The 13,306-nt window shown below is 44.9% G+C and overlaps 1 long non-coding RNA gene across 2 annotated transcripts; it reads right to left on the bottom strand.

Annotated features, from left to right (window-relative positions):
* Positions 1 to 1,057: 1,057 nt before the first annotated feature.
* Positions 1,058 to 3,458, bottom strand: LOC129839646 (uncharacterized). Of its 2 annotated transcripts, XR_008757051.1 has the most exons (4): positions 2,369 to 3,458; positions 1,689 to 1,859; positions 1,495 to 1,574; positions 1,058 to 1,363 (listed from the first exon to the last, which is right to left on the bottom strand). It is a non-coding gene; the product is annotated as an uncharacterized LOC129839646 (long non-coding RNA). The 2 variants fall into 2 exon arrangements; XR_008757050.1 differs by having other exon boundaries at positions 1,689 to 3,458.
* Between the last annotated feature and the right edge of the window lie 9,848 nt (positions 3,459 to 13,306).

The raw sequence follows: 13,306 nt of genomic DNA, 5'->3' as shown, positions 1-13,306 counted from the left end.
CTCTTATTACTCTCACCCAATGAGGTACCGGGCAAATGATAACTAGGAGACATTTAGGCCCACGAGGGGTGGAGTTTCCCATCCCTGAGCTATGATACCTTTCATAGCTTGGCCTTCAGTGAGGTAGCAGCAGTTAAGGTATTATCAGGTGGTGTCAAATTAACCTACAACTTTCCAGCAAATATAGCTCTGAATATGTGGCTATGATCCTACACTAGGGCTGACTCCATTTAGTCGATTGTTTGGTCGATAGGCTGTTGGTCGACCAAGATGTTTGTTTGTTTTTTGTCGCAAATAAATAATTTTTTCATGCCTGTCTCAGTGGACGAATCCATTGAGGAGGCCACGGTCCAAGAAGAAAGGGAGTGTGGCTGAGATGCACAAGGCACATCTCTGTCTGGAATGCGCTCTCTGTCCAACTATTTTGTGCGCGTTCATTGTTTCATAACTTCATTGTGTGAATTGTTTGCCCTTTTGATGTTAGTGTCCATCAATTCCCCATTACATGTCACCAGTAGTAGCCTACATTTACTGTTAATTCCCATTATTTCTGATCTACAATGTGTCTTTAGTTACTGTCATTTCTGTTAATGCATTCAATATAGGATTTTTTTTTGTCGTTTACCGTTCTCTGTCAGAGTGGACACATTGTTTGCAGACCTCAACCTATACTACACTTGTAAGAAACACGTTTTGGTTTATTTCATTCCATATATGAGTTTTGTCAATTTTATTGTCTTTTGTTTGGAGTGCTCCTGTCAATGTTAAGGACGCGCACCTGATTACGCATATAGAAGTACACCCACTAAAATAGAAAGGCACCTTTAGGGGTTCCTCAGATTGCCCCACCGGTGGAACCCCTAAAGCTGCTTCCAGGAATCTTTCCCTGAGGAACCTTTTTAAACAGGTTCCTCAAATAACCTTTTTAGGGTGTTAAGGTTCCTGTAGTAACCTTTTATTTCCCATTTATTCTATTAATAATAATACAAATAACATTAAGTGGCAACCTTGTAAAGTCACAAATTTTATTTACTTTAAAAGTCACAGAAATATCACTTGCAGACATCACAGGAATCTCTGGTCTCCCCTATCTCGCACTACAGCAAAAAGTTTGCCATTCATACATTCAATATTTGTTGATCATTTATCCCCTCATCAATTCCCAGAAGATGTCGGAATGAACAGCATTGTTCTTTTCACTGATGCTGCATACTCAATATTAGAAGGGAAATGCATCCCCATGGAGATGTCCACCGGCTCTTCAGTAAGTAGCTCCTCTCCATCCAGGAAGAGTTGGATGTGGCTCTCATCCGCAAAGAGTTTTTCCCTCTATTCTTATGGTAGATGATGGGAACTTTACACACTGTAAGAAGTATTGAAAAAAATTGAAGTTACTGAAGTCATATTTCAAACAATAAGTTAACTGAGCACAGCATACCTCACACAGTACACCTAACTTGGCATTTCTTTATTTGTCTGCTGGGTAATACATACCTGGTCTGAGATGTACAGCCCACTCGGATTTTCTTTGAAGAGGTAGGGGAGGAGCAAAACGGCTGCAGTGACCTTCAGACCTTCAATTGGAGGGTGGGTAATAAACATCTGGATTAGAATCAATAGAATTAGAACGGCTGCATACTGTTAAGGGTACGCTTCACATGCAGTAAGAGTGGAGAGAAAAAACAAACCTTTGTGAGCCTCCTCCGTGTGTGAGAGAAGTGCCATCTTGTAGAGATTCAGCAACTCCACGGCCACACCCCTCTCCGTTTCTGCAATGATTTTGTGGGCCATTTTGCCCGAATCTGGACAGAATGTTCCTGTCCACATCCATACTGAATTTGCTTCTTATCTCTGAGAACCTGAAAGTCAGTTTGTTTATAATGCATCATCAATGTATCTTGGATTCAGATTACAGTACTTGGCTATGCTACATTAGTTGTGCTTTTTACCATTTATTTCTATTAGACTTTACAATGGCTGACAAATGGAGTGCTGGCTACTGTTTTAAGATGTCCTTGGTGCCTTTGTTTTATATAAAGTTTCCTTTTTCAGTCCTTTTCATTTTGTATTGTAGAGAACATATGTTTGCTCTTTTTTTGGCACTCCTGCATCTTTTCAACGTGTAACTTCTGACTGAAGGAATCCTCACCAGTCTCGAAATGAAAAAAAATCTCATGTAAATATAGAATATTGATACATGCGATGTGAAACGCAAAGTTTATAGATAAAGGCTAAACGTATTCACAAAGCATCTGAGTTCTGATCTAGGATCAGGTCCCCCCACCTTTACAATATTATTTATGATCTTAAAAAATGATCTGGGATCAGCGGTTCGACTGAATATGGGCCATTATTTGTATACAGATACCTTGGCTATTTTGGTCGGGGCTTCATTTTCGGTGTCATCTGGACTTTTTTTCTCCCCTTGCCTCCCAAACCTCTTCTGCATTTCCTGTACTTGTGCAACGTGAGCAAGTGGCTGCCTTTCTTTTTTGCATTTATTCTTTATCAGGCCATGACTCCTTAAAAAAATGTAATGTGGAGAGGAGAAATGTCATGACGGATTATTTCGACGGAGGTCAGAAGAGCAGATTTGAGATGGTCTATCCAAGCCAGCACATTATGGTCTGGGTTGGCACAAGGATGTAAAAAGGTTATTAGTGTGTGAATTAACGTGAGTAGGACATTTGAAGAATTCTTACATATCCCTTCCCTGTGTGGTATTTTAACGAGGGGTACTTTTGAATGAGCGCTGTGCACACATCCATGTATTGCCGGGTAGTGGAGTACCTAAAGCAAAAGAGAAACATACAAGATTACATTGAGACTAACAATTCTGTTTGTAATACAAATGACATTGATGGAAGGCGTTGATTAGCATCATGTAAAAGTTGAGTGTGCTAAGCGATCAGCTGCAGTGATTATGACGAGACAGTATGGTGGACGGAGACAAGGCTCAGGATGATAAACACACAAGCATTATGACTCATAACTGAGGAACGTATGTCATTAACATTAAGCTAAGATCAGGTAACTACATAACTATACTCACCAAGTGTAAGTACATATGAAGTCGAACAACACCTGCACAATCTGAGGCCTCCACTTTGAGCGCACAGTAGGGCGAGATCGTCACATTTTTGGAAAAGTTTTTATTTTAATACGTCTGGAAATTCGAAGTCTAAACACAAATGTTCAGACTCTTTGGCTGATTTATATGTCCTGTTGCTGTCCTGTTGTTGGCCAGTTGCTGGCTCATTTTGCTGGACTGATGCTGGCTCATTTTGCTGGGCTGTTTGCTGCAGCTGTGAACTAAGAACAGGCTCGGGGGGAAAAAAAAAGGTGCAGAGAATTGGAATAGGATCAATGTGATAAAATCAATGATTTTTTTATTTCCTTATTTATTTAACCCTTTATTTAACTAGGCAAGTAAAATTCTTATTTACAATGACGGCCTACCAAAAGGCAAAAGGCCTCCTGCGGAGACGGGGGCCTGGGAATAAAAATAAAAATACAATATAAATATAGAACAAAACACACATCACAACAAGAGACAACACTACATAAAGAAAGACCTAAGACAACAACATAGCAAGGTAGCAATACATGACAACACAGCATGGTAGCAACACAACATAACAACATGGTAGCAACACAACATGGTAGAAGCACATAACATGGTACAAACATTATTGGGTACAGACAACAGCACAAAGGGCAAGAAGGTAGAGACAACAGTACATCGCACCAAGCAGCGACAACTGTCAGTAAGAGTGTCCATGATTGAGTCTTTAAATGAAGAGATTGAGATAAAACTGTCCAGTTTGAGTGTTTGTTGCAGCTCGTTCCAGTCACTAGCTGCAGCGAACTGAAAAAAGGAGGGACCCAGGGATGTGTGTGGTTTGGGGACCTTTAACAGATTGTGACTGGCAGAACGAGTGTTGTATGTGGAGGATGAGGGCTGCAGTAGATATCTCAGATGGGGGGGGAGTGAGGCCTAAGAGGGTTTTATAAATAAGCATCAACCAGTGGGTCTTGCGACAGGTATACAGAGATGACCAGTTTACAAGGGAGTATAGAGTGCAGTGATGTGTCCTATAAGGAGCATTGGTGGCAAATCTGATGGCCGAATGGTAAAGATCATCTAGTCTCTCGAGAGCACCCTTACCTGCCGATCTATAAATTAGGTCTCCGTAATCTAGCATGGGTAGGATGGTCATCTGAATCAGGGTTAGTTTGGCAGCTGGGGTGAAAGGGAAGCGATTACAATAGAGTATTCTCAAGTCTAGATGTAACTTTAGCATACAGCTTTGATATGTGCTGAGAGAAGGACAGTGCACCATCTAGCCATACTCCCAAGTACTTGTATGAGGTAACTTCCTCAAGCTCGAAACCCTCACAGGTAGTAAAGAGGAGGGGCATTCTTCTTACCAAACCACATGACCTTTGTTTTGGAGGTGTTCAGAACAAGGTTAAGGGTAGAGTTTTTATTTATTTATTCAGTTAAGAACAAATTCTTATTTACAATGACGGCCTAGGAACAGTGGGTTAACTGCCTTGTTCAGGGGCAGAATGACAGATCTAGCAACCTTTCGGTTACTGGCCCAACGCTCGAACCACCTGCCACCCCCGAAAGCTTGTTGGACACAAAAATAGCTTTGTTGTAGAGCATTTAACACAACATCCGGGGAGGTGCCAGCTGAGTGTCATCTGCATATAATTGGATGACAGAGCTTCCTACTGCCTGAGCTATGTTGTTGATGTAAATTGAGAAGAGCGTGGGGCCTAGGATCGAGCCTTGGGGTACTCCCTTGGTGACAGGCAGTGGCTGGGACAGCAGATTTTCTGACTTTATACACTGCACTCTTTGAGAGAGGTAGTTAGCAAACCAGCCCAAAGGCCCCTCAGAGACACCAATACTCCTTAGCCGGCCCACAGGAATGGAATGGTCTACCGTATCAAACGCTTTGGCCAAGTCAATAAAAATAGCAGCACCGTATTGCTTAGAATCAAGGGCAAAGGTGACATCATTGAGGACCTTTATGGTTGCAGTGACACATCCTGAGCGGAAACCAGATTGCCTAACCGAGAGACTACTATAGACATCAAGAAAGCCAGTCGGTTGATTATTGACAAGTTTTTCCAACACTTTTGATAAACAGATCAAAACGTAAATAGGCCTACAACAGTTAGGATCAGCTTGATCTCCCCCTTGAAATAAAGGACGAACCGTGGCAGCCTTCCAAGCAATGGGAACCTCCCCAGAGGGGAGAGACAGGTTAAAAAGGTTGGAGATAGGCTTGGTGATGATAGGGGCAGCAACATTAAAGAAGAAAGGGTCTAAACCATCTGACAGAGGATTTAGATAACAGTCAACTAACCTATTTGATCCTTTTTTTGATTCTCCATTCATTTTGTGAATTTGATTTGAACTTTGATTATTGAGACGAGTTGCTCCACCATTCTTTGGTCCAATGACAATCTCTCTTCATCAATTTGGTGTTCTGTGGGGGGGGGGGGGGAAATATACAAAAGAATATGTCAGTGTTCTGGTCAGGGCATATCACAATAGGAGAAGCGTATGAAAATGTGAAAACGAAAGCGCGTTGTGCTTTAATAAGTCAGCCAATGAATTTTAACTAACTGCAATCCAGTGGCAGAGTGGAATGGACACTCTTCCCTCTGTGTCCCTGTATCCGTCTAAGCCAATGGAAATCTATCTCCTCGCCGGGCCTTATAGCAATCCATTGTTGACTGTGTTGAACCATGTATGCGTGGGGATGGCTGTTGAAACTGTCTGGTAGTAGTACTTTACCACACAAGTACCAAGGAAACTGTATATTCCACACACTTCCTTGAACACAGGGATCTCTTCTGAATGAACTGTGTTGATGACCAGATAGTCTCTTACATTGTATTGCACGTTGTTCACTGCAATGGACTTTGTCTTGGTGATATATTTTGCTCTGATGGCTTCTCTGAATCTGGCACTTAATAGTGCACGGGAAAGTTTAGAAGTGCATGCAGTGGGACGTCTCTTCTGTCCTCACAGTGTGTTGTTGTGTTGCCAAGGCAGTTGTTGTTGGTTTGCTCCCAGCATTGTCTTCCCTGGAAACAGCTCCTGGAAATTCAGGGATTTTTTTTCTGCCTTGTATTGGATCCAGGATCTTTTTAAGACTGGGGCCAAGATGATGTCGGATATTGCTCGAAGCAGAAAATAGATATCCCAAGCACTGCCATTTTGTATTAGACTAAAACATTTGGGGGGAAAACTGAAAGTGTACATATTTCTGATGCACTTCCGGAAAGATGCCCATTCTTCCTTAGGACATCTCGTTTGGCATAAAACAAGTTCTCAATCTCATAGTTGACCTGAGCAAGAGAAATTTGCCCCTCTTGAACCAGTTGTTGCAGCACTGAGCACTGCGGGTGACCTAGACAACTACAAGTACCATCAGGCTGTGGAAGAAAATCCAGACAATGCATTGATGTATGGCATCAAAAAAGCCTGTTGCTCTCTCAGCTGAATCATTTTCAATCTCCAATTACACCAGACGTCATCATGACCTTCATTGGGGCATCATCAAATCAGTTCAGTCAATATGGAATATTTCAAGAACTTTCAAAGTTTCTCCCAGTGCAGTCGCAAAAATCATCAAGCGCTATGATGAAACTGGCTTTCATGAGGACCGCCACAGGAAAGGAAGCTCCAGAGTTACCTCTGCTGCAGAGGATAAGTTCATTTAGAGTTACCGGCTTCAGAAATTGCAGCCCAAAGAAATGCTTCACAAAGTTCAAGTAACAGACACATCTCAAAATCAACTGTTCAGAGGAGACTGTGTAAATCGGGCCTTCGAATTGCTGCAAAGAAACCCCTACTAAAGGACACCAATAAGAAGAAGATACCTGCTTGGGCCAAGAAACCCGAGCAATGGACATTCGACCGGTTCCAACCGCCGTGTCTTTGTGATACGCAGAGTAGGTGAACGGATGATCTCCGAATATATGTGGTTCCCACCGTGAAGCATGGAGAAGGAGGTGTGATGGTGTGGGGGTGCTTTGCTGGTCGGTGATTTATTTAGAATTCAAGGCACACTTAACCAGCATGGCTAACACAGTATTCTGCAGCGATACGCCATCCCATCTGGTTTGTGCGTAGTGGCACTATCCTCTGTCAACAGGACAGTGACCCAACACACCTCCAGGCTGTGTAAGGGCTATTTGACCAATGGGGGGAGTGATGGAGTGCTGCATCAGATAACCTGGCCTCCACAATCACCAGACCTCAACCCAATTGAGATGGTTTGGGATGAGTTGGACCGCAGAGTGAAGAAAAAGCAACATATGCTCAGCATATATGGGAACTAGTAGTCCACACTTATCTGCCCAGCAGCTAGCAAACGTCCACCGTCTACCGAATAGTAGTATAAACTTTTCATTACATTTCATTATAGTACAACGGTCTGATTTTCATTTTCACTACAGTACAACGGTTTGATTTGTTTGATCTTAGCTAGCTACATAGCCGTCTTTGCATCAAACATAATTGTGTAGTTATTGAGGTTCGCCAGCCAGCTTTTTTCGCCCTAACGTAACGCAACGTAGCCAACACTGCTAGCTAGCCAGCTTGCCACCGAATAGCAGCATTGTAGAAACGAGTGCATTACAACGGAACGACTTGATCAGTGTAGTGTTGGCTGACTACACAGTTGTCTTTGCTATCTTTGATTTGTATTTGTTCGATCTTAGCTAGCTACTTAGCTGGCTCCATAGCCGTCTTTGTATCGGTGATAATTGTGTAGTTATCAAGGTTCGCTGAGGTTCGCTAGCCAGGTATTCTCGCCCTAACGTAACGTAACGTAGTCAACCCTGCTAACTAGCCAGCTAGCCACCGATTAGCAGCACGGTAGAAACGATTACATTACAACGGAACGACTTGACTTGTGTAGTGTTAGCTAGCTACATAGTTTTCTTTGCTATCTTTTTATCTAAGATAATTGTGTAGCTTTGAGTAATTATCGGTTAGCTAGCCAGCTATTTTTCGCCTGCCGCGCTGCCGTCCTCCTACCTAGCCAACACTGCTAGCTAGCCAACTTCTACCGAATAGCAGCACTGTAGAAACTTACATTACAACGGGACGACTTGATTAGCGTAGTGTTAGCTAGTTGTCTTTGCTGTCCTTGTATCCATGATAATTGTGTAGTTTAGAGAAATTTAGTGAAATTGTCGAGGTTACCTAGCCAGCTTCACTTTCAACAACGTAGCCACTGCTAGCCAGGCTACTTCACCAGCCAGCAGTACTATATCATTTTAGTCAATAAGATCTTGTATTTTATTTTTATTTTTTTTTGCAACGTAAGCTTAACTTTCTGAACATTCGAGACGTGTAGCCCACTTGTCATTCTAATCTCCATTGCATTAGCGTAGCCTCTTCTGTAGCCTATCAACCATGTGTCTGTCTATCCCTGTTCTCTCCTCTCTGCACAGACCATACAAACGCTTCACACCGCGTGGCCGCGCCCACCCTAACCTGGTGGTCCCAGCCCGCACGACCCACGTGGAGTTCCAGGTCTCCGGTGGCCTCTGGAACTGCCGATCTGCGGCCAACAAGGCAGAGCTCATCTCAGCCTATGCGTCCCTCCAGTCCCTCGACTTCCTGGCACTGACGGAAACATGGCTCACCACAGATAACACTGCTACTCCTACTGCTCTCTCTTCGTCTGCCCACGTGTTCTCGCACACCCCGAGACCTTCTGGTCAGCGGGGTGGTGGCACCGGGATCCTCATCTCTCCCAAGTGGTCATTCTCTCTTTCTCCCCTTACCCATCTGTCTATCGCCTCCTTTGAATTCCATGCTGTCACAGTTACCAGCCCTTTCAAGCTTAACATCCTTATCATTTATCGCCCTCCAGGTTCCCTTGGAGAGTTCATCAATGAGCTTGATGCCTTGATAAGCTCCTTTCCTGAGGACGGCTCACCTCTCACAGTTCTGGGTGACTTTAACCTCCCCATGTCTACCTTTGACTCATTCCTCTCTGCCTCCTTCTTCCCACTCCTCTCCTCTTTTGACCTCACCCTCTCACCTTCCCCCCCTACTCACAAGGCTGGCAATACGCTTGACCTCATCTTTACTAGATGCTGTTCTTCCACTAACCTCATTGCAACTCCCCTCCAAGTCTCCGACCACTACCTTGTGTCCTTTTCCCTCTCGCTCTCATCCAACACTTCCCACACTGCCCCTACTCGGATGGTATCGCGCCGTCCCAACCTCCGCTCTCTCTCCCCCGCTACTCTCTCCTCTTCCATCCTATCATCTCTTCCCTCTGCCCAAACCTTCTCCAACCTATCTCCTGATTCTGCCTCCTCAACCCTCCTCTCCTCCCTTTCTGCATCCTTTGACTCTCTATGTCCCCTATCCTCCAGGCCGGCTCGGTCCTCCCCTCCCGCTCCGTGGCTCGACGACTCATTGCGAGCTCACAGAACAGGGCTCCGGGCAGCCGAGCGGAAATGGAGGAAAACTCGCCTCCCTGCGGACCTGGCATCCTTTCACTCCCTCCTCTCTACATTTTCCTCTTCTGTCTCTGCTGCTAAAGCCACTTTCTACCACTCTAAATTCCAAGCATCTGCCTCTAACCCTAGGAAGCTCTTTGCCACCTTCTCCTCCCTCCTGAATCCTCCTCCCCCCCCCCCCCCCCTCCTCCCTCTCTGCAGACGACTTCGTCAACCATTTTGAAAAGAAGGTCGACGACATCCGATCCTCGTTTGCTAAGTCAAACGACACCGCTGGTTCTGCTCACACTGCCCAACCCTGTGCTTTGACCTCTTTCTCCCCTCTCTCTCCAGATGAAATCTCGCGTCTTGTGACGGCCGGCCGCCCAACAACCTGCCCGCTTGACCCTATCCCCTCCTCTCTCCTCCAGACCATTTCCGGAGACCTTCTACCTTACCTCACCTCGCTCATCAACTCATCCTTGACCGCTGGCTACGTCCCTTCCGTCTTCAAGAGAGCGAGAGTTGCACCCCTTCTGAAAAAACCTACACTCGATCCCTCCGATGTCAACAACTACAGACCAGTATCCCTTCTTTCTTTTCTCTCCAAAACTCTTGAACGTGCCGTCCTTGGCCAGCTCTCCTGCTATCTCTCTCAGAATGACCTTCTTGATCCAAATCAGTCAGGTTTCAAGACTAGTCACTCAACTGAGACTGCTCTTCTCTGTATCACGGAGGCGCTCCGCACTGCTAAAGCTAACTCTCTCTCCTCTGCTCTCATCCTTCTAGACCTATCGGCTGCCTTCGATACTGTGAACCATCAGATCCTCCTCTCCACCCTCTCCGAGTTGGGCATCTCCGGCGCGGCCCACGCTTGGATTGCGTCCTACCTGACAGGTCGCTCCTACCAGGTGGCGTGGCGAGAATCTGTCTCCTCACCACGCGCTCTCACCACTGGTGTCCCCCAGGGCTCTGTTCTAGGCCCTCTCCTATTCTCGCTATACACCAAGTCACTTGGCTCTGTCATAACCTCACATGGTCTCTCCTATCATTGCTATGCAGACGACACACAATTAATCTTCTCCTTTCCCCCTTCTGATGACCAGGTGGCGAATCGCATCTCTGCATGTCTGGCAGACATATCAGTGTGGATGACGGATCACCACCTCAAGCTGAACCTCGGCAAGACGGAGCTGCTCTTCCTCCCGGGGAAGGACTGTCCGTTCCATGATCTCGCCATCACGGTTGACAACTCCATTGTGTCCTCCTCCCAGAGCGCTAAGAACCTTGGCGTGATCCTGGACAACACCCTGTCGTTCTCCACCAACATCAAGGCGGTGGCCCGTTCCTGTAGGTTCATGCTCTACAACATCCGCAGAGTACGACCCTGCCTCACACAGGAAGCGGCGCAGGTCCTAATCCAGGCACTTGTCATCTCCCGTCTGGATTACTGCAACTCGCTGTTGGCTGGGCTCCCTGCCTGTGCCATTAAACCCCTACAACTCATCCAGAACGCCGCAGCCCGGCTGGTGTTCAACCTTCCCAAGTTCTCTCACGTCACCCCGCTCCTCCGCTCTCTCCACTGGCTTCCAGTTGAAGCTCGCATCCGCTACAAGACCATGGTGCTTGCCTACGGAGCTGTGAGGGGAACGGCACCTCAGTACCTTCAGGCTCTGATCAGGCCCTACACCCAAACAAGGGCACTGCGTTCATCCACCTCTGGCCTGCTCGCCTCCCTACCACTGAGGAAGTACAGTTCCCGCTCAGCCCAGTCAAAACTGTTCGCTGCTCTGGCACCCCAATGGTGGAACAAACTCCCTCACGATGCCAGGACAGCGGAGTCAATCACCACCTTCCGGAGACACCTGAAACCCCACCTCTTCAAGGAATACCTAGGATAAAGCAATCCTTCTGCCCCCCCCCCCCCCCCCCCCCTTAAAAGATCTAGATGCACTATTGTAAAGTGGCTGTTCCACTGGATGTCATAAGGTGAATGCACCAATTTGTAAGTCGCTCTGGATAAGAGCGTCTGCTAAATGACTTAAATGTAAATGTAAATGTAACTCTTTCAAGACAGTTGGAAAAGCATTACAGGTGAAGCTGGTTGAGCGAATGCCAAGAGTGTGCACAGATGTCATCAAGGCAAAGGGTGGCTACTTTGAAGAATCTAAAATCTACAATATATTTAGATTTTTTTTAAACTTTTTAGGTTACTACATGATTCCTTATGTGTTATTTCATAGTTTTGATGTCTTCACTATAATTCTACAATGTAGAAAATAGTAAAAATAAAGAAAAACCCTTGAATGAGTAGGTGTGTCCAAACTTTTGACTGGTACTGTATGTTCAGCAAATCCCCTTATTGTTTGGGATACCTTTAAATGTAGTTTCAGAGGTCATTCAATTCAATATTCATCAGTAAAGAAAAAGCCGTTTCTGTCCAAAGAGACAAGACTAACAAGGGAAATACTGGAACTAACAGTACAGGTAGAGAGCAAAAGAAATAGAAAACGGTACTACAGAGATACGAAAGAAGTTAGAGGAAAAACTAAAAGAACTCGAGGAATTTATTCAAGAACGATCTGTTTTTCAATTACAGCCCCCAGAAAATATACAACTATATTACAACAAATATTATGGTTGAACTCAAATGTGCTGGTTGATAAAATACCTGTATTTATAGAAAATATGTTTGGAAAGGGTATTTTGTTTTTAAATTATATGTTAAATTGGAATGGTAGAGTTATATCTTTCATGGCGCTATCGGATTTGTATGGAAAGGTCTGCTCAATTCAAGATTACAACCAATTGATTACAGCATTACCCCAAAAATGGAGGAGGCAGGTGGCAGCGGGAGGAGGTAGGGAACTGGTCTGTCTGCCCAATATAAAGGATCAAAACTGGCAGAGGAACAAAAATAGCATAAATAGCATAAATATGAAAGTATAACAGTTTCATTTGAGGACCAGGATGTTGACAGCTGTGTCATACAGATTGCAAAATAGCCTGGAAGAGATTTTTTATGTACCGATTCTATGGCACAGGGTGTATGTATGAGTTGATATATAAAACTACATAAGATTCAAGACTATTTGGGGCATAAAATCATCGCAGCTCTGCAGATTTTGTTGTGAGGATACAGAATCAATAGACCATTTGTTCTGGTATTGCCCTCAGGTAGCCTGTCTCTGGTCTCAGCTTCAGGAATGGCTGAAAAAGCGCAACGTTAATCTAAAATTGACCCTGGAAATAGCATTGTTGGGAGATCTGGAGAGACCTGGTCAGTCAATGGTTGTTTTGGTTGGGTTGGATACTATGATGCTCCAAATGGGGCATTAAGTTCTTCTTTCATGTCAACCCAAATTGGCCTGTTAGAGTTCTCAATAAAGAAGAGAGCCTATTTGGACAGTAATAAAGGCTTCGTGATACGGCGCTGTGAAAAAGTCTTTGCCCACTTTCTAATTTATCTGGTGTGACTGTCATTGGCATCATGTCATGCAGCGCGACACATCTCCTTCGCATGGAGTTGATCCGACTGTTGATTGTGGCCTGTGGAATGTCCCACTCCTCTTCAATGGATGTGTGAAGTTGCATGGATATTGGCGAGAATCGGAAACACGCTGTCGTAAACGTCGATCCAGAACATCCCAAACATGCTCAATTGTTGACCTGTCAGGTGAGTATGCTGGCCCTGAAAGTACTGGGACATTTTCAGCTTCCAGGAGTTGTGTACAAATCCTTGAGACATGGGGCCGTGCATTATCATGCTGAAACATGAGGCGTGAGGCGATATGTGTGGCACGACAATGGGCCTCAG

Source organism: Salvelinus fontinalis, chromosome 40, assembly GCF_029448725.1.
Source record: "Salvelinus fontinalis isolate EN_2023a chromosome 40, ASM2944872v1, whole genome shotgun sequence".
NCBI lineage: Eukaryota > Metazoa > Chordata > Actinopteri > Salmoniformes > Salmonidae > Salvelinus > Salvelinus fontinalis.
Note: the sequence above shows the minus strand (reverse complement) of the source record. Positions and strands in the feature narration are given on the sequence as shown.